Raw genomic sequence first — 20,998 nt, forward strand, 5'->3', positions numbered from 1 at the left:
TCTGGACCCTTTCCAATTTCTCCACATTGTATGGGGCTGTCTTTGAGGTTTTTTATAGTAGATGGTGTTGGAGAGTTGTTTGTTGGCCTTGTTAACAAAGCTGTCACTGTTGAGGACTGCTCTGGCATCCCCAGTCTGCTGGTTTGATCACTGTCTGGTGGTTAGATTTCAGGAACTGTAAGGCTGTCCTCTTGGCAATGGAGAGATTATGATGATTGTGATGTTTAAAGATTTCAGTCAATTTTTTTCCTGAAGCAATCAATGTAATCAACTGTGGTTTCATCTGCTCTGTGGTGGTGAGTCAGATGACTTTTTTGTTTTTTTGTTATGATTGTCAGTGGAGACGTGGTAATTGTGACCGATTTTGTCATTAGAGGCAAATGTTCCTACAGACAAAGACACACTGACTCAACAGGGCACCAGACCCTACCAGAATAACAGATGCAAAACCTGCAGGCGTATCTTCACTGCTCCAACAATCAATGCTCCAGCACAACACACCTTTGAAGATTGATGGATCTTAACACCTGCCTATCACAACATGTGGTTGTGACATTATCTGATTAGAGTATGGCCATGCAAGTAATTGTTGCTACCACTGTTATATAATTGCAACAATTCTTATACAAAGTATGACTCATGGTCAGAAAGTTAAGCAGCTTGACAGCTAATTGACCCAGATTCAACCCTTAGAGACATTTTGGTAGATAATGTTTGTGGTTTTAGGTGTTTACATATATACTGTTAGAGGATAACAATGCCCATGCTATATTCTGTTAATTCAGAGATCAAAAGGAAATATTAACATTTAAATGAACTGAAAACATGGTATTCATCTCTTTGAAATGTGTAGTAAATCACCTGTGAATGGTGGAAAAACAGGCAATTGCCTTGTGTTAATCTGCATAGCTAATTATGGATGATGCTTAGGAAATGTGTCTACTTCAGTCTCCATGATTGCCTATTGTTTACCTAAGGACTCCAACCTGTCAAGAGAAGGCCTGGAATTGTATAAAAACCCTTTGGGTCCTGATCCTTTTTATATCAGATCTGCTTGATGCTTCATGTAGGGGGTGCTTAAATCATAAGACTAAGAACTCCAGTCCTAATCTGAATCACCTTGAATATGAACATTGGACTATAACCTATGGACTAATTTCTGAAAGAACTCTTTGTAACTGCAAAGCTCACTTTCTCTGCTATGAATCTGATCTCAAAACTGTACTCCTATGTATGTGTATATTGCTCTTTTAACCAATACTCTCTTCTTTTTAAATAAGGTTTAGTTAATAAGAATTGGCTGTAAGTGTGTATTTGGGTAAGATCTGAAATATTCATTAATCTGGGAGGTAATGTGTCCGATCCTTTGGGATTGGTAGAACTTTTTTTATATGATGAATAAGATTTTCAGTAATCCTCATCATATTTGACTTGGGTGTCTAGGTGGAGACCTAAGGCTGGGTTGCTTTAAGGGAACTGTGTTGTTGGCTTCTGGGTAACTAGTAAGGTATTAGAAACTGTTTTGTGCTGGTTTGATAAATCTAAGTATTGGAATATCCACCAGCTTTGGGGATTGTCTGCCCCATTCTTTGCAGTTCACCTTAATTGAGTAACTGCAGTGTGGCCCCTTGGACTCCTAGTCACATTCAATGTACCTCATTCAGTGCTGTAAGTGCCTCAACAACTGCCACATGTGTGAAATGAGACAATCTCTGTGCGCTCAAATGAACTCATGGGAATATCATAAAAGAAAAAAACACCCTGTCCACCGTGGGTGAACACTTTTCACTATGTAATCACTCTATCTGACATATCAGTCCTCATCCTCAAAGAAAACCTGCATAACACTTTCAGAGGAGGAGACTGGGAGCTTAAATTCATAAATCTGCTAGACACTAAAAATCATGGACAGACACTGGATTTATGGTTTATTACAACAATCTGTAACCCACTAACCCCTCTTTTTGTCCTATGGCTGCAGACATGGGTCAGTCTACCTTGAATGATCCCTTTAGAATGTGTGTGAACTATTTACACTAAATAATCTGTTTCATCTTGCATTTAGCTGTGATGCTCAAAGTGGCTATTCCAGACCTGAAGAAGCACTGTATGTGGCTGAAAACCTTGTTTCTCTTAGGCCATGGCTACACTAGAGAGTTGCAGCGCTGGTGAGGGGGTCACAGTGCTGCAACTTAGGATGTGGCCACACTTGCAAAGCACGGCCAGCGCTGCAACTCCGTGATTGCAGCGCTGGCTGTACACCCGGTCGAGCCTCAGGTGTAGCGATTCCAGCGCTGGTGATCCAGCGCTGGTCAGCAAGTGTGGACCCCCAGCGCTTTTATTGACCTCCGGGGTATAAGGAGGTATCCCAGAATTCCTGTCCACAACAAACCGGAAGAAAGGGGGAGCTCGGAGTTCAACCAAACTGCTTATTTAAAAAACAAACAAGCTCCTGTTTGCTGAGCGAGCGGAGGCAGGCAGGGGAATTACTTTGGAATGTTCACAGCTGTTTGCTTGAAGAGAGAAACAGCAGGCTCACAGGGCAGAGGGAGAGGGGGAAGTCCATGTTGAGCAGATGCTTATCTGGTCTGATGGCTATTTAGGAGTGCATAATTTGCATTTAGTGAATGAGAGAGGGGTGGGGGAAGGGGTCAGAACTTTTAAAATGATTGAAGGTAGGCACTGTGTATCTTCCAGTCCTTAGAACTTGCAAGGCAGGGAGCTGAGAACAGTGTCAGCTCCAAAAATCCAATCTCTCTCTCTCCCACGCTCCCTGTCACGTTCCACCCCACCCCCCTCTTTTGAAAAGCACGTTGCAGCCACTTGAATGCTGGGATAGCTGCCCACAACGCACCACTCCCAACAGCGCGGCAAATGTGGCCACACTGCAGCGCTGGTAGCTGTCAGTGTGGCCACACTGCAGCGCTGGCCCTACACAGCTGTAACTACCAGCGCTGCAGAACTGTAAGTGTAGCCATGGCCCAAGCGACAGAAGTTGGTCCAACAAATCAGGGCTTTGGAGCTGTGCTTCAGCTCCACTCCAGGCAAAAACCTGCAGCTCCACTGCTCCAGAGCTGCACTGCACTCCAGCTCCAGGCTCCGCTCCAGAGTCCTGCAATAAATGGTATTATGTCCCCCACCTTGTCTGCCTAATATCCTAGGGCTGACACGTCTACATCTATATTGCTTACTGAACAAATCCAGTATTCTGTATTCACTAAACTAAAGCTCAGCCAATTTCTTCCAATTTAGCAAAGTGCATATTCTTCTGATTACATGGAATGTTAAGCTCCAAACTTGTTGAGTTATCTAAGTGCAAATAGTATCGCCTTTCTTACTTCCCTCAGAGAAAGCCTTTATCCAGAAATGACTGCCATAAACTTTACCAAAGATATTCCTTTGGTTTAAAAATAAACATGGAGATTTTTAGCTCAAAGAAAAAAAAATTTCTGCAGAATGTTGAGTAATTGAAAATAAGATTTTGATTTTGAGTATCTCAAAAATCATTGAAGCGCTGCTGTCATGGGGCTGTAATACAAGTGAATTCTTCCTATGTTAAACTGTTCATTTCTTTTGACTAAATGTAGTTAAGGACATTGAGGCCAACTGTAATTGGGACAAAATACAACATGGTCTTACAAAAGGTAGGTCATGCCAAACCAACCTGACCTTCTTTGAGAAGGTAACAGATTTTTTAGACAAAGGAAATGCAGTGTATCTAATTTACCTCGATTTCAGTAAGGCATTTGATACAGTTCCACATGGGGAATTATTAGTTAAATTGGGAAAGATGAGGATCAATATGAAAATTGAAAGATGGATAAGGAACTGGTTAAAGGGGAGACTACAATGGGTCATACTTAAAGGTGAACTGTCAGGCTGGAGGGAGGTTACTAGTGGAGTTCCTCAGGGACAGGTTTTGGGACCAATCTTATTTAATCTTTTTATTGCTGATCCTGAGACAAAAAGTGGGAGTGTACTAATAACGTTTGCGGATAAGACAAAGCTGGGCGGTATTGCCAATATGAAGAAGGATCAGGATATCCTACAGGAAGAGCTGGATGACCTTGTTAACTGGACTAATAGTAATAGGATGAAATTTAAAAGTGAAAAGTACAAGGTTATGCATTTATGGATTAATAACAATTTTTGTTATAAGCTGTAAAAGCAGCAAAGAGTCCTGTGGCACCTTACAGACTAACAGACATATTGGAGCATGAGCTTTTGTAGGTGAATACCCACTTCATCGGATGCATGTGACGAAGTGGCTATTCACCCACGAAAGCTCATGCTCCAATATGTCGGTTAGTCTATAAGGTGCCACGGGACTCTTTCCTGCTTTTAGAGATCCAGACTAACACGGTTACCCCTCTGATACTTGTTATAAGCTGCGGACTCATCAGTTGGAAGTAACAGGAGGAGGAGGACCTCAAAGTACTGGTTGATCACAGGATGGCTATGACCTGCCAATGTGATATGGCCATGGAAAAAAGCTAATGCAGTCTTGGGATGCATTAGGTGAGGTATTTCCAGTAGAGAGAAGGAGGTGTTAGTACCGTTATACAAGGCACTGATGAGCCCTCATCTGGAATACTACATGCAGTTCTGGTCTCCCATGTTTAAGAAGAATGAATTCAAACTGGAACAGGTACAGAGAAGGGCTACTAGGATGATCCAAGGAATGGAAAACCTTTCTTATGAAAGGAGACTCAAAGAGCTCGGCTTCTTTAGCCTAACCAAAAGAAGGCAGAAGGGAGATATGATTGCTCTTTATAAATATATCAGAAGGATAAATATCAGGGAGGGAGAAGAATTATTTAAGCTCAGTACTAATGTGGACACAAGAACAAATGGATATAAACTGGGCATCAGGAAGTTTAGACTTGAAATTAAACAAAGGTTTCTAACCATCAGAGCAGTGAAAGTCTGGAACAGCCTTCCAATGGTAGCAGTGGGGGCAAAAGACACATCTGGCTTCAAGACTAAGCTTGATGAGTTTATGGAGGGGATGGTATGATGGGATAGCCTAATTTTGGCAATTAATTGATCTTTGACTATTAGCAGTAAATATGCCCAATGGCCTGCGATGGAATGGTAGTAACTCAGATCCCACCCCATCTACAGAGAATTCTTTCCTGGGTGTCTGGCTGGTGAGTCTTGCCCACATGCTCAGGGTTTAACTGATCGCCATATTTGGGGTCAGGAAGGAATTTTCCTCCAGGGCAGATTGGCAGAGGCCTTGGGGAGTTTTCACCTTCCTGTGCAGCAGGGGGCAAGGGTCACTTGCTTGAGGATTCTCTGCAACTTGAAGTCTTTAAACCATGATTTGAGGACTTGAGTAGCTCAGACATAGGTTAGGGGTTTATTACAGGAGTGGGTGTGTGAGATTCTGTGGCCTGCATTGTGCAGGAGGTCAGACTAGATCATAATGGTCCCTTCTGACCTTAAAGTCTGAGACCTGGAGTTGAATTTGGGAACTTGGGTTAGGTAGATGTATAGAAATCATTATTATTGGTTTTGGTTTCTTTTTAAAATTTTACTGCAAAGATACCACTACTAGACTCTGATTTTTCACTAATAAGCACATACATAGACCTCTGAAATCATTCCCCAGAGAACTGACTTCTAAGAATTGGAGTTTGTAGAGTGAGATTCGGTCACGCCATGCTAATAAACTGAAAAGGAGTTTGGTGTGCGAAGTATTAATTAGGCTAGAACATGTGATCACTTGTATTTCATTCCTGCATGGCAGATAAAAGCAAGTTCTAACTAGAAAATATCCTCCTTTCTTCCACTTTGCATTAATCATACAGCCAGCTACTGACTGTTTGTAAAAGTTACAGTAAAAATGTTATACACATGAAAAAAGGCGTGGCTACAGCATTCGTCAAGTTGCTTAATTTAAATATTTCCTTTAAATATTGACACTAAAAGATATTCTGGTAAAATTTAGATGGATATTATTCTGATAAACAGTATTCAGATAAGCAAAAATATGTTTAACAGATTCATTTTCATTATACATCTTGGGTGAGTTTAGAGGTTATTTGTTGTATAAACTTTACTGTACTGCCCTGTAACTATTTTGCTTAGGGCTGGGTACTAACTTTAAAAGTGCTGTAATGGAGTAGGTACATTGGCCTTCACCCATGTATCAATAGAAAAGCTTAGGAAGACGGATGAGGTGTAGTAAATCACAAGGTCTGGTAAAGCTATGTGTAGACAAACCCAGAAAGTCAAACTGATGATTTTCTTGCCTGCATAAACAGATGTGGCTTTTACTATTTATAGTAAGGGTTTTACCGTTTCTCAGTAAACACTACTTGGCAAAATAATTCATGGCAGCTTCTTTGATATAAATCTATTTATAACTAATTAATAGTCTGACCCATTATATAGGTTATGCTGCCAATATTTTAAGTAGATGTTTCCTATTCAGTAGGAATTCAATGATCTTTATGTAAGAAAGTGACCTAAGGTATATTACTCCTGAGGGCATTATGTGCCTAAAAATTCTGCCCATAGTATTTTAAAATTCTCCAAGTATTATTTGTTAAATAAATGTGAAGACTCCAGCTTGGCATTGAGGAGCACAGGCCATTGGTTGCACAGAAGTGGGAGATCACTGTGCAGCTCCCCCAACAGGACATAGACTCAGTGGTGAAGCTGCACCCAACCCTGATACAGCATATGGACCAGGCCTATCTCAGAAACACCCCAGGGTCCTGCCCCTCCATGCCAGGTGCACTACGTGTGGGCAGGCAGACTCAGGAATGCAGGATCCAAGTGTGGAGGGGCTTTGTGTGGGGAGATCCAGGTGTGGGTTGAGAGGCCTCTGGTTGGGACAATCTGGGTGCGGGGGGATCAGGATGCACATGGGCTTGTTAGGGGTGTGTGTGTGTGTGTGTGTCTGGGTACAATAGTAATGGGACTGTGCAGGGGAGTCCAGGTGAAGGTGATTGGGGCTCAACAGGGAGGGGAATGACTTGGTGTGTGGGGGATAGAGCTTGGCAGAGGGGTCTGGGTGTGGGGGGTTCCAGATGCTGGGTGAATGGGGCTTAGTGGGGTGGGGATCCATGTGAAGCTGGTTGGGGCTTGGTAGGGGATCCAGGTGCAGGTGGCTTGTCAAGGTGGTCCAGGTACAGGAGGAGTGAGGCTTGTTCGTGGGGAGGGGTGTTCTGGATGCAGGGGGGAGTGGGTGAGGCTCAGCAGGAGGGTCTGGGTATCGGGGGGGTCTGAATTCACAGGGGTTGGGTGGATGGGGGAGCAGTTCCCTGTACAGTGATCCCTCCCCCTACAGCTGAGGAGCAATGGGTGGGCGAGAGCTTGCAGAGCTTCCTACAGCCGGGGAAGAAATATAGGGTGGGTCTGACATGGCCCTGGATGCTGTGCAGAGGAAGTAGTAGTCCTATTCTCCCCAGTCCAGCCCGGACTAGCAGCTGAGCCTGGTGCAGGGTAGGAGCCACCAATCAGGTCTTCCACAGTCCTGCCCCTGCCCCACAATGATTTATCTCTCTGATGGCTGCTCTGGCAACCAAAACGTACTGCTAGGGACGGTCGCATGACCGCTCTTATGGCTGTCATAAACAGATAGTTAAGGGTTAATGTCCCTTTTTTTTACCTGTAAAGGGTTAACAAGCAGGGTACCTGAGACACCTGACCAGAGGACCAATCAGGAAACAAGATACTTTCAAATCTCGGTGGAGGGAAGCCTTTGTTTGTGTTTTTGGGTTTTGCTTTGTTCTCTCTGGATTCTGAGAGGGACCAGACATGTAAGCAGATTCCTCCAATCTTTCTGAAAAAAATCTCTTCTGGTCTAATTTTAGTAAGTACCAGGAAAGAGGCGAGTTTAGTCTTTTGATTGTTTTCTGTATTTGCAAATGTGTCTTGTGCTGGAAGTATTTTAAATTGTATTTTGCTGGGGGAGGCTTCTCTCTAGTGTCCATAAACTGAAAGACCCTGTAACTTTTACCATCTAAATTAGACACAACTTTTACTTTTTTTCTTTTTATTAAAAGTTTTGCTTTTTAAGACCTGTTTGATTTTTTTTTTTTCCCCCTTGTTGAGGCTCAAGGGAATTGAGTCTGTACTTACCGGGAAAGCGGTGGGAGACAGGGAGAAAGAAGGGAGGGGGGAAAGGGGGAATCCCTTTGTTTAGATTCACGGAGCTTGAATCTGTCTATCTCTCCAGGATAACGCAGGGAAGGAACTCCTGGGATGGGGGAAGAAGGTGGGGAAACCTGATTTTTCTGTGTTGTGATTCAAGGAGTTTGAATCACGGTGATCTCCTAGCGTACCCAGGGCAGGAAAGATCTGGGAGGAAGAAAGGAGGGGGAAGGGAAATGGTTTATTCCCCTTTGTTGTGATACTCAAGGAATTTGGGTCTTGGGGTCCCCAGGGAAGATTTTTGGGGGGACCAGAGGGTCCAAAAACACTATTTTTGGGTGGTGGCAGCTTATCAGATCTAAGCTGGTAATTAAGCTTAGAGGAATTCATGCTGGTACCCCATTTTTTGGACTCTAAAGTTCAGATTGGGGAATTATACCTTGACAATGGCTCCCTATCAAAGTCATTTTTCTGCAGAGAAACAAAGAAATCTACAGGGAACATAAATTCTACGCATGCGTAATGGTGCAGAATTCCCTCCAGAACTGCCTTGGTGTGTTGTCGTTGGTTGTCCATTTGTATTTGTTAGACAATATCAGATCTGGTTAAGGAACCTCTCATTTTTATTTATTTTTTTATTTTCTCCAGGGCATAGTTTGAAATAGGATGGGCACTGCTATTGCTTACACCAGTGCAATCCCACTGGCTCAGTCAGCAATAGTACAAGTCTCTACTGCATAGATCTTCTAACAGACAAGGAGATACTCTCAGAAGTTTAAACATGACCAAATAATGTGTGAGATTCTGGCTAACAGTGCATAGGGAACATAATTGATAACCTCAGTTACTCTCTAGTATCATTTGGACTGCAACTATTAGTTATAATACAACTTGTCAGCATTGCAGAGTAAAACTACAGAGGAGTTTTAACTGCTAATTTTCATTCACATTAGTACAGTCTGAATATGAGGTAACAATGTTCTGATGATTAAAGGCTGGTACTTGAAGAATTGACCAGATAAGAACATCTAATATCCAAATGAAATGACAAAATTAGTCCTTTATAATCAGAGTGTATCATATAAAAATCTGTTGATTATTTTTGGTCTTTCTGTAGAATTTGTGCACATTAACATGTTTAATAGGAAAAAAGTGAATGCAGTTCCATCAACTATTAGGATGTATAGGTACATGCAAATGAACTAAAGGACTGTTTCCTGTTGTTACATTGTGCAATTTTAAACAGCCTTTCTTGGAAGTCATAAAAAGTAAATCATATAACTCCTGAATAAATTCACTGTTGCCAAAACCAAAGTCTGTAGTGTACTCAAAATAACACAGTAATTTGTGCACATGGCTCTGTTCAGAGCTCTTATTTTTGGAACCTCTTTCAGATTAGTATATATGTAAGGGTTTAGGGTTTATTTTATAGCAGGGTGGCTAAAACTCAGTGATTTAAAAAAAAATTAGTTTGATAAAATGCTTAATCAAAACTATCTTTACATACATTATAACTCAAAGATATCTCATCATGGAATAGGAATGATTAATTCTAGAGTATGAGACAATATATTCATGTAATGTTTTAAGAGAAGTTTTTTCTAAATGAGTTCCAATAGTTCATAGATTAGGGACCCAATTTTACAGGTTTCCAGGGGCTTCTGTATAGATTAACCTAAATAATCTTTCTATCTACCCAATGGAACTCAGTGCTCTAGAAGATACCATCAGAGATGCTTAGTTTTGCAGTTCTGAAACTGTGGATTTGTGTCTGTAGAGGTAACATGCTTGTTAACAGCAAAAATAAATAAATAGAGGTGAGAAATAAGACCTCAACTCTATTGTCCCTCTGCAAATGTGTACACAGAGTCAATCCCTTACCTCTTTCAAAAGTGAAAAGTTTCAAGAAGTTCAATGAATAGAAGATTGTTGGGGGTGGAATAGATCTGGAAAAGGAGAAGACATCTGGAGATAAATGTGAGAAGGGAGGGACAGGCAGTAGAAACAGAAGTGAAACTGTTTGAGCAGCATATTCCAGAAGTCTTGAGGTCTTTCTGAGTATAACCTTCATTGATTTGAGATCTACCATACCATTCTTTCACTAGAAGGGAAAACCTATCATGGCAACTGGTGGTAAAAGAGACCCAGTTTGGGAATATTTTAATGAACTTCCTCTACCTCTGGGTAAGACAGGCATGCGTGCAAAAAGAAATGCAAGGCCTAGTTGCTCTAAGGAAACAACAACATCATGAGAAGTGCGCCTTCTCAGGAGGAAGCTGCGTTGAAGAAAGGAACATGTCTGAATATGCAGGATCTTTAGGTTGGTTAACTTTTTATTTCATACTTAAGGACTGCCTGCCTTCCTTCTGGACTATTCTTGAATTCTCGTGTTTGAGCGAAAAATATAGTTGTTACTCTATGGTACTAGCATTTTAGATGCACTTGTGATAAAAAATAAATAGCTGAAATAGGCAGATCTTCCTTTTTACAATTTCACCCTTTAAAGTAGTACTGTAGTACTCAATGAATGCAATGAGTATTTTGTTTAGGAGAATCCACCCTCAACATACAGGATTCTGAAGACTCTCCCCCTTCAAGATCACCATCATTTTCTATCGTTTCAGAGTTATCTGCCAATGATAGTGTTTCAGTCACATGATGTATGTCACATAGCTACAGAATCACATCCCCTCTAGCAAAAAGGAAGAAAAAAAATCTCCATCCAGAAACAACCATAGATAAATGTGATAAGAACTCGCAGATTACAAAAAGAGGTAATTGATATAAAAGTTGCCTGGGTTGTTTATGCACCAGACTCTTTTCAATATGATTGAGAACCCACACTTCATTAACATGGTTCAGTCATTAAGACCAGGATACAGTCCACCCAACAGAGCAGATGTTACCAGATAAAGTGTATGAAAGAGAAATTGAGCAGTGTGCAAAAGATCTCGAGGGTGAAATTGTTAACCTGAATCTTGATAAATGGAGCAATGTCCACAGTGATCCTGTTGTATATGCTTGTGTGACAACACAAGAAGGGAATGTCTTCCTTACAGAAACAATTGATACATCAGGAAATGCACACAGAGCAGAATACTTAAAAGAAGTAGCAGTGAAAGCTATTACAAACTGTGGAGGGGAGGAATTCAAATGTTTAGTACGCGGCTTGGTCACAGACATTGCTGCAAATGTATCCAAGATGAGAAGAAATTTAGAAGTGTGAAGAGAGTCCCAAGCTAATAAATACAGTTGCGTGCTCATTTGATGCACATCCTAGCCAAAGACTTCAGTGTTCCAGAAATTGCAAAATATTTCCATAACAACTATTTTGCAGCAGGTGCTCTGAAGAAAGTGGGAGGAACCAAGCTAATTCTTCCATAAGATGTGCAATGGAACTCAGTAGTGGACTGTTTTGAGCACTATAGCAAGAATTGGCCTAATCTGATGACGATTTGCGAACAAAATCGTGAAAAAATAGATGGCACTGTTACAACCAAAGTTTTTTTTCCAACATTGGGCTTAAGAGAAGTGTTGAACACATGCTGAGTACCCTGAAGCCTATTTCTGTCGTCTTGAACAAAATTCAGGGAAATAGCTGTTTTATTGCTGATGCTGTTGAAACTTGGAAGGAAGTGAGTGATATCTTAAAAAGAGAAATATGCAATGGCAGAGTTAAATTACAAGAATTTTTAAAAAACACAGATGGGACAAATGAATAGGGTTGGTCCTGGGGCTGGTTTTGTTCAACATCTTTATTAATCTGCATGATGGGATAGATTGCACTGTCAGCAAGTTCCTGGATGAGGTCAAGCTGAGGGGAAAGGGTAAGAATAGGGTCCAGAGTGACCTAGAAAAATTGGAGGATTGGGCCAAAAGAAATCTGAGGTTCAACAAGGACAAGTGCAGAATCCTATGCTTAGGATGGAAGAATCCCATGCACTGCTACCAACTGGATAAGCAGCAGTTCTGCAGAAAAGGACATGGGGATTACAATGGATGAGAAGCTGGATATGAGTCAGCAGTATACCCTTGTTGCCAAGAAAGCTAATGGCCTATTGGGCTGCATTAGTAGGAGCATTGCCAGCAGATCAAGGGAAGTGATTATTCCCCTCTATTCAGCACTGGTAAGGCCACATCTGGAGTATTGCGTCCAGTTTTGGGCCTCCCTCTACAGAAAGGATGTCGACAAATTGGAGAGAGTCCAGTGGAGGGCAATGAAAATGATCAGGGGACTGGGGCACAAAACTTATGAGAGGCTGAGGGAACCGGGCTTGTTTAGTCTGCCGAAGAGAAGAATGAGGCAGGATTTGATAGCAGCCTTTAACTATCTGAAGGAGGGTTTCCAAAGAGGATGGAGCTAGGCTGTACTTAGTGGTGGCAGATGACCGAACAAGGAACAATGATCTCAACTTGCAGTGGGGGAGGTCTAGGTTGGATATTAGGAAAATTATTTCACTAGAAGGTGGTAAGCACTGGAAAAGGTTTCCAAGGGAGGTGGTGGAATCTCTGTCCTGAGAGGTTTTTAAGGCCCAGCTTGACAAAGCCCTGGCTGGGATGATTTAATTGGTGTTGGTCCTGTTTGGGGCAGGGGTTGGACTAGATGACCATCTGAGGTCTCTTCTAACCCTAATCTTCTAGGATTCTATCTCCAGCTCACTTTCTTGCAGATATTCTCAATATTCAGTATCAGAGTCAAACCTTAACTCCTGAAGAAGAGGAGTTGAGTTAGGACATTGACATCCAGTAATCATCCCTCCATAATGCCAACTATAATAAACTTCAGAGTTAAGGGTGAACCATTCAAGAAATATGTTTGCTGCTGATCTTTTAAAGAAATTTACACCACTGAACTGGTGGATGTCACTTAAGCACTTGGATTCAGACACTGTTGAAGTGATGATCATCTCACTTTTAACAGCACTAGCCTCTTCTGCTGGTGTAGAAAAAACATTTTCTTCCTTTGGACTAATTCATTCCCAACTGAGAAATTGGGACCTGAAAAAGCAGGAAACCTTGTTTTTCTTTTCCAGATTATGAAGAAATAGGAAAATGAAGGTGAAGATGACTGATTTAGCTGCAGAAGCCAATATGTTCAGTTTCTCATGTTGACCTGGCTAACAGTCTATTAATTTTTTTTTTTTTAAATCCCAAAAATTACATTAACTACTTTAGTTAAAAATAATTAACGAAAACAAACCTGATTTAAAAAAAACCAAATGTTTAACTAAATTCAAAAATTCATATGTTTGTTTTGTTAAATTATGTTTGCTGTTTAAAAAAAACAATCCAGAATACATGTTGTTTTATTTAACTAAAACAATTGAAACATCTATCTGGTGGTGGTCTCCTCCTAATACAGCATGGCAAGAAAATCCTGCAAATATTAATGATTAACCTGTTGAATTGGAGAGAGTTCACCTCCCAATGACTTCATAAATATCTGCTTTAATTAACTTTGGTAAATGAAATAACCAAACAATTCATTTTCTGATATAGCTATAAAACTAATCTGAAAAGTTTTCAAAGCACATCACTTTAAAAATGTATAGTGTGTACCTTCTAAAAATGAAACCTACATCTATCTCTGAGTTGTGAATAATATGTGTTAAGGGTATAACAACCAACAAGAATGCACTTTGATGTAGAAATCCATGATTAAATGTCTTCCTGACTAGTGATTTAAATCAATTCCACGCAGTTTTATAGCACCCTCCTTCTACCAGACCAGTTTTTCTGAGCTCACGCCTTGGAGTAATTCAGTCTGGGCTCTTTCAAGGAATCTAGAGAAACTGTTTCCCACATGGTTGGTTTTATTTTAAGGATTCTTAACAAAGCAAATCAAAACCTCACAGACTCTTCCCTCAAAAGTCTGTGCAGGTCAAGTAGACCTTTTCCCAAGCCTGTCCCCCACACAGTAACTTTAGCAGCCCAAAATTTCGTGGTTCTTACTTCAGAGCCACAACAATTAACGACTTCACACAAGTCTCCCTTTTGTCTATTTGATCTCTATAGTAATTTCTCTCTGCAGTAGCTCCAGTAGCAGTCCACTGAGAACACAGCCCACCCCCCCCCCAGCTCCTCTACTCCCTGGAGGGTGTTGCAGCCCTTCTCTGTTTTGGGCTGCCCTCTTTTATAAGGATCAGCTAATTAAGTTCCAGCTCTTTCTCAGGTGCAGTGAGTGGAGCTAATCAGCCAGCTAGTTAGCTGCTGGCTTCTGATCAACAGGAAATGGTATCCCCATATAGTAGAACCTCAGTTATGAACACCAGAATTACCAACTGACCAGTCAACCACACACCTCATTTGGAACCAAAAGTATGCAATCAGGCAGCAGAAGAGAAAACCCCCCCCACTCCAATGCACTACTGGATTAAATGTAAACTACTAAAAATAAAGGGAAAACAGCATGTTTTTTCTGCATAGTGAAGTTTCAAAGCTGTTTTAACTTAATATTCAGTTGTAAACTTTTACAAGAACCACCATAAAGTTTTTTGTTCAGAGCTATGAACATTTCAGAGTTACAAACAACCTCCATTCCTGAAGTGCTTGTAACTGTGGTTTTACTGTACCTTCATAGTGTATGATCTGTTTCAGAGTTTCTCAGAATTTCCCCATCACGACCTTTCTTTTGACTGCCCAGACTCTTCTGATTCCCTTTATATTTTAGGATTTAGCAATTATCATGTGCCTGGGTGTTCCTGGCAGAGTCTGGTTAGCTGAATCTTGCTCACTGTGTTAGAGGGAGATTCACTAATGTGCATTGCATCCTAAATTCCTGGTCTTTTTGTCCTCTGCTCTGATTGGTGCATTTATAATTTTACAGGTTTCTTTTGCAGTGATGTGAATGTTAGATCAGAAGACTTAAAAGATAAATGTAATTAAGCCTCAAATTAAAAATCAGTTCAGTTTTAATAGGTCGCATCCTTAGGAATCTAGCTAAATCCTGCCCTTATTTCAGACATATAATTTAAAATAACAGCATTTAAGTTCAATAAATGACTGTGACAGACTGACATTATCCAATAATATCCTGACCAAACCTTAGAGAATTAAGTCAAACCATACTGAATTAGTTAATATTTTGGGGTTCCATGTTTTAAAAATGCAATTGTGTATGTGTTGTCACACTGTTTGAACTTTCTCTGGTAGGGAGGAGGATGCTAATGTACTTCTGGTTATCAGCCCTTTGAAACTACCCCCTGTAGAGCTATGCATATACTAGTTCAAATTGGATTCTCCAGGGACCAACAGAGAGGGACAAAAAAATTTTGATGCATCCAGCAAACGGACAGGAACTTTGGTCCACAGACAGCCCCAATCCTTTGGATAGGTTTGGAAGGTCTGGGCATACTGAAGCCCCATAAGATTGAATGCTGAGATTGATTTGCAGCCACAAGGATTCCCCCTTGATGGGAATTTGAAGGAATGCTCCTGCCACAATCCATGTTTGGGTTGGATGGTGCCTGGTAAGCTTATTAGCATATATTTAGGTTCTTTTTTTGTTTTGTTGTTTTCTCAGTAGTACTTTTTTACCTTAAGAATAAAATAAGCTTACATTGAAAGATTTGTGTGGTATTGAAAAATCTGTGTGCTTCTCAAGTGACAATCATTCTGTTATCATTCTCTGACGAGAGAGGCAGGTATGCTTGGGCAGCCTGTCTCTTCTGGGAATAACACAAGGAAGGCAGGGAATTAATTGTGCAGTCTGGAAATACCTGGTCAGAAGAAGTGAGACAGATATCCACCCAAGAAAGGCAACGAATGGGGAGCTGGAAGCCTGAGAGTGGATGCCTTTGTTGGACCAGTTAGAGGAAATATAGGTGCAGTTCCCTTGAACTGTGATAATGACTTCATGGTGCCTTCCCAATTTGGTTCAATTTTCTACTTGACAAGCAAGCCTCCCTCCCTCTCTTTCTCTGTACTTACTGTATGACTATAGCATTTACTTTATGCTAAAACAAGCAAATGTTGTTGTCTTTACTGGTTCATCAATTACCACAGAGGTGGGCAAACTACGACCCATGGGTCACTCCTGCCCGGTCCCTGAGCTCCTGGCCCGGGAGGCTAGCCCACAGTCTCAGCTCACTGTGCTGCCGGCGCAGTGCTCTGTGCGACGAGCTCTTGCCGGGCAGTGCTGCATGATGGTTTGACTTGCTCCAGCCGGGAGGCATGATGGTCTGTCTTGGTGCTCTGGGCGGTGCAGCTGTAGCACTGCCAGCCACCAGTGCTCCAGGCAGTGCTGTAAAGGGGCAGAGAGTGGGGGTGTTAGATAGAGGGCAGGGCAGGTCAGGGTTGTGGATGGGGTCGGGACAGTCAGAATGGCAATGGGGGGGTGAATGGGGGCCAGGGTTTTGGGGCAGGGAGGCGGTCAGGAAGGAGAGGCAGAGTTAGATGGGGGGGCAGGAGTTCTGGGGGTGGTCAGGGACAAGGGGTGGTTGGATGGGGCAGCGGTCCCGGGGAGGAGGCAGTCAGAAAGGAGAGGGAGTTAGATGGAGCTGTGAGAGGTGGTCAGGGCAGGAGTTCTGGGAGCTGTCAGGGAACTGGGGGCGGGGGTTGGATGGGGTAGGGGTTCCGGGGTCTGTGAGGGGACAGGGAATGGGGGAACAGATAGGGGGCAGGGCCTGGGCCATGCCTGGCTATTTGGGGAGGCATAGTTTCCCCTAACTGGCCCTCCATATAATTTTGGAAACCCGATGTGGCCCAGAGGTCAAAAAGCTTGCCTGCCCCTGAGTTACCATGTAATGGTATTTGAGAGATCATAGTTATTTCCTTGTTTTAGGGCAGGTCTACACTACAAAGCTTTGTCAGCATAGCTATGTCAGTTAGAGTGTGGAGGGGGAGAAGATCAGAATGCATTCCCTAAGGGCTTGTCTGCATTATCCTCAAAATCGATTCAGCGGGGGTCGATTTATCATGGCTAGTAGACGCAATAAATCAACTGTGCAGTGCACTCCCATTGACTCTGGTATTCCACCAGAGTGAGAGAAAAATTCAAGACCTATGATATAGCAGTTTTTTAAAATATTGAAAAATATCAGTGACCAAATATCACTGAACTATTGTCTGCTAAAATTTAAAAGTAAACTTAAATTAGCAGTCATGCTTCTTTAGAAATTTTAAAGAATCAAGGATTATCTAGTTCCTCTCATCAGTTGTGCTAAGTGTTCCTATTAAATTATAATTTGAAGAGTTCAAATATCAGAAAACATGGAAACCAAAGTGTTTAAGCTGAATAGAAATCTCTTGTAAAACTGCAGGGAGAGCAATCTGTTGAAGGCCTGGAAGAAATGACTTCAACATCGAATTTTGAGGATTTCTAATTGCCTCAAAATTAGATGTTAGTCATTTCCACTGTGCTGGATCTATCTTGGCTATGTACAGCTGCACTATAAATGGAATACTGGGTCATTAAACAGCAAAAGAAAAGATCAGCCTGGCATCATTATGGCCAAATATGCTGATTGATTAGGTTTTTCAAGTAAAATACGAAACCTGTTTCTTAACACTTCATAGTGATATTTAATGATTAAATCTTCAAACCATTGTACAAACAGTCACCAGTTAATCTTCCCAATGTCCCTGGGAGGTAGGTAACTTTATTATCCACATTTCACATTTGGGAAACTGAGGTGAAAGAGGTTATAGGGCCAGCTCAGGCCACAGAAGGTGTTCTTGTAAAGAGCTAGGATTCAAATTTAGGAGCCCCGTGCTCAGATAAATGGTAGCTTTTAAGTGCAGTTCTGTTTTGACTCTTGGTTTTTGTTCCAGACGAGCACTTGTCCTAGGCAATGGAGTTGGAGACTAAGCAGTGCCTTCACAATGGTTCACTGCTGTTCCTTTTTTCTACTAAAGTTGCTGTGCGGAGGGCACCTCTTTTTTCCTGTTCTGCAGCATTTAATTGCTCTGTTCCCAGAATTAGGCCACACCATTGTAATGCAAGCAGTGTACCTGTTCTTTGTCACCAGGAGAGAGCTCTCTAGACGACATAATAAAACCAGCCCCAATGAGGGGCCATAGCTTCATCGCCAAGAGTGTCTCCCACTGATGAAGCACTGTCCATTTTGTTGTTTAAATTTTTTAACGACATAAATGCAGCATAGATATAGCCTTAGCTGTGTAGTAGGAGCGGTAGTGGAGCCTGGAAGGCCGAAGAGGGGAGGCAGACAACAGTTTCAATTGTTCATATGGGAAAGGGATAGTCAAGTAAGAGAGGAGGCAGAACTGGTGTGAGAACCAAAAACTGCTTGGGAGGGAATTGGTTATGCCTTTAGGTACTCTGAAGCATGCTGACGTGTTGAGCATTAACTGGGCCTCGGATCCTGCTGGTGCTCACTAAAGTTTCCCTAATGTGCTTTTAATGTAGTAGTGTTTCAAACAGCACTATGTTAAAGCACACCAGCAGGGTGTACGTGGACCAATTAATGCAGAGCAAGTTAGTGCGCTTTAGAAATCACACCCATGTAGTGTGCACTGCCCCACCCTGTAGGGGCCTCTTCTGGGAAACTGAAACAGGGCTATCAAGGAATTATGAGCCTTGAATAGCCCTATCATGATGGAACAATGAGTGCTTAACTGTTAACAGCCTTCATGGTTGGAGAATGGAAAACCCCAGCAAAAGGAAGAATCAGGAAAAAACCTGTCAGACTGCTTTACTAGGAGAGGTCATTCCATCACAGAAACACAAGACTCAGCTGAAGGGACTGGGCCACAGAAGAGTCTTGCCTTCTCCCTAAAGAAAAGTCCTACAAATAGTGGAAACTAGGTCAAATTACAAAGGATGACTATAAACAAATAACCTAAGTATGTAGGGACAAAATTAGAAAGGCCAAGGCACAAAACGAGATCAAATTAGTTAGACACATAAAGGGCAAGAAAACATTCTACAAATACATTAGAAGCAAGAGGAAGACCAAGGACAGAGTAGAACCATTAACGAGGAGGGGAATGGCAAAAGTGCTTAATGACTGACTTGTTTCGGTTTTTACCAAGTTTGGTGGTGGTTGGACGTCTAACGTAGTGAATGCCAGTGAAAATGAGGTAAGCTCAGAGGCTAAAATAGGAAAAGAACAAGTTAAAAATTACTTAGACAAATTCTATGTCTTCAAGTCACCAGGGCCTGATGAAATGCATCCTACAATACTCAAGGAGCTGACTGAGGAGATATCGGAGCCATTCTGGGATGTATTAGCAGGAGAGTTGTAAGCAAGACTTGAGAAGTAATTCTTCTGTTCTACTCTGCGCTGATTAGGCTTCAACTAGATTATTGTGTCCAGTACTGAGCGCCGCATTTCAGGAGAGATGTGGACAAATTGGAGAAAGTCCAGAGAAGAGCAACAAAAATTATTATAAGTCTAGAAAACATGACCTACCAGGGAAGATTTTAAAAATTGGGTTTGTTTAGTCTGGAAAAAAGAAGACTGAGAGGGGACGTACCTTTTCAAGTACATAAAAGGTTGTTACAAAGAGAGAGAAGAATTGTTCTTAACCTCTGAGGATAGGACAAGAAGCAATGGGCTTAAATTGCAGCAAGGGAGGTTTAGGTTGGAGATTAGAAAAAACTTCCTGTCAGGGAAGTTAAGCTCTGGAATAAATTGCCTAGGGAGGTTGTGGAATCTCCATCTGTCAAGGCTGAATCCCCACTCTGTCACTCCAAGTGCAGAAGGTAGGGGCCTGCAAGGATTCTAAAATTTAATACTTGCTACTCCAGGCTTGTATTAAACTCCCAAGGTTATAGCTTCTCTCTGGCCTTGGCTTGGTAAACGTTGCCACCACCCAAATGCCAAAAAAAGACCCCCCAAAAAAACCCTTGGACCCAGGAAGGAACACTTGGGAACTCCTCCCTTTGAGGTACCCTCAAGCTCTCTTCCTCCTTCCCACGCCCCTCCTCCGGGGGAAGAGCTGAGAAAGAAAACAAAAGAAATTAGCTGTCGCCACCAGCTAATCAAACAGAATAAGTACAAACCTCTTTGGATGCCAAAAATCCAAATCCTTCTCTAAAAAGATACATTTGTTTAAAACGAGAAAATTAATACATCTGGAACTTAGGCTTTTGCTAGTTTTTAAAAGAGCAATTCCAAAAATTAAGCACCCCAAATAGCTTTCTTGGAGGTTCAGTTTAAAGGTTAAAGCAAACAAAAGCATCGGGGATTAGCACAGAGGAGATCCACAAGCCACAATAAAAAATGTGATCAGGTTTATTCATCTAAATGTTCCCTATCCAAATGATTCCTTCTAGGTATAGAAGATGATAATTTTTCATACCTGGTTCAAACCTTACACAGCATTCTTGCTTATAGCATTGCTGCTCTGTCTGCCCCAGAGAACAACAGACAAAGGGCAAGTTTCTTTCCCATTTTAAAAAGTTTTAGCCTTCCCATTGGCTCTTTTGGTCAGGTGCCAACTCCTTTTCTTTTACCTATAGGCTTGTTAACCCTTTACAGGTAAAGCAAGCAGAGAACAGACACCAGGATGGATTTTACAGCTAACTGGCTAGCTGGGTGTTCATAAAAGGGAGCTATCCCCTACTTTATTTATTACACCATCATTGGAGATTTTTAAGAGCAGGTTAGACAAATACCTGTCAGGAATGGTCTAGATAATACTTAGTCTTGCTGTATGTGCAGGGGACTGGACTAGATGACCTCTTGAGGTCCCTTCCAGTCCTATGATTCTACGAAGACTCAGCTGAAGGAACCGGGGCACAGAAGAGCCTTGCCTTCTCCCTGAAAGACAACTGACCAAAACCCAGCCTACTGTCTTGGGAGCTGTGAGGACTTTTGCATTTTTTCCATAGATCTGTAATTCTTCAGCTTTCTGTATGTGCGCTCACACACATGTACACATACAACTTTTTAAGAGGATCCTTTGCAAAGCCTTTGTTTTTTTCTTA

At 41.7% G+C, this 20,998-nt stretch overlaps 1 protein-coding gene across 4 annotated transcripts in view; it reads left to right on the plus strand.

The window, feature by feature from the left end:
- CPNE3 (copine 3) overlaps positions 1-20,998 on the plus strand; it is a 76,567-nt gene that overhangs the window by 9,878 nt on the left and 45,691 nt on the right. The window contains exon 1 of one of the 4 annotated variants that reach the window (XM_030553406.1): positions 15,305-15,575. The exons of the other annotated variants lie outside the window; for them this stretch is intronic. The gene's annotated coding sequence lies outside the window, so the exon portion shown is untranslated. Of the gene's footprint in view, positions 1-15,304; positions 15,576-20,998 lie in introns of those variants that run through there. 4 annotated transcript variants of the gene reach the window in all.

This window comes from Gopherus evgoodei, chromosome 2, assembly GCF_007399415.2.
Source record: "Gopherus evgoodei ecotype Sinaloan lineage chromosome 2, rGopEvg1_v1.p, whole genome shotgun sequence".
Classification (NCBI taxonomy): domain Eukaryota; kingdom Metazoa; phylum Chordata; order Testudines; family Testudinidae; genus Gopherus; species Gopherus evgoodei.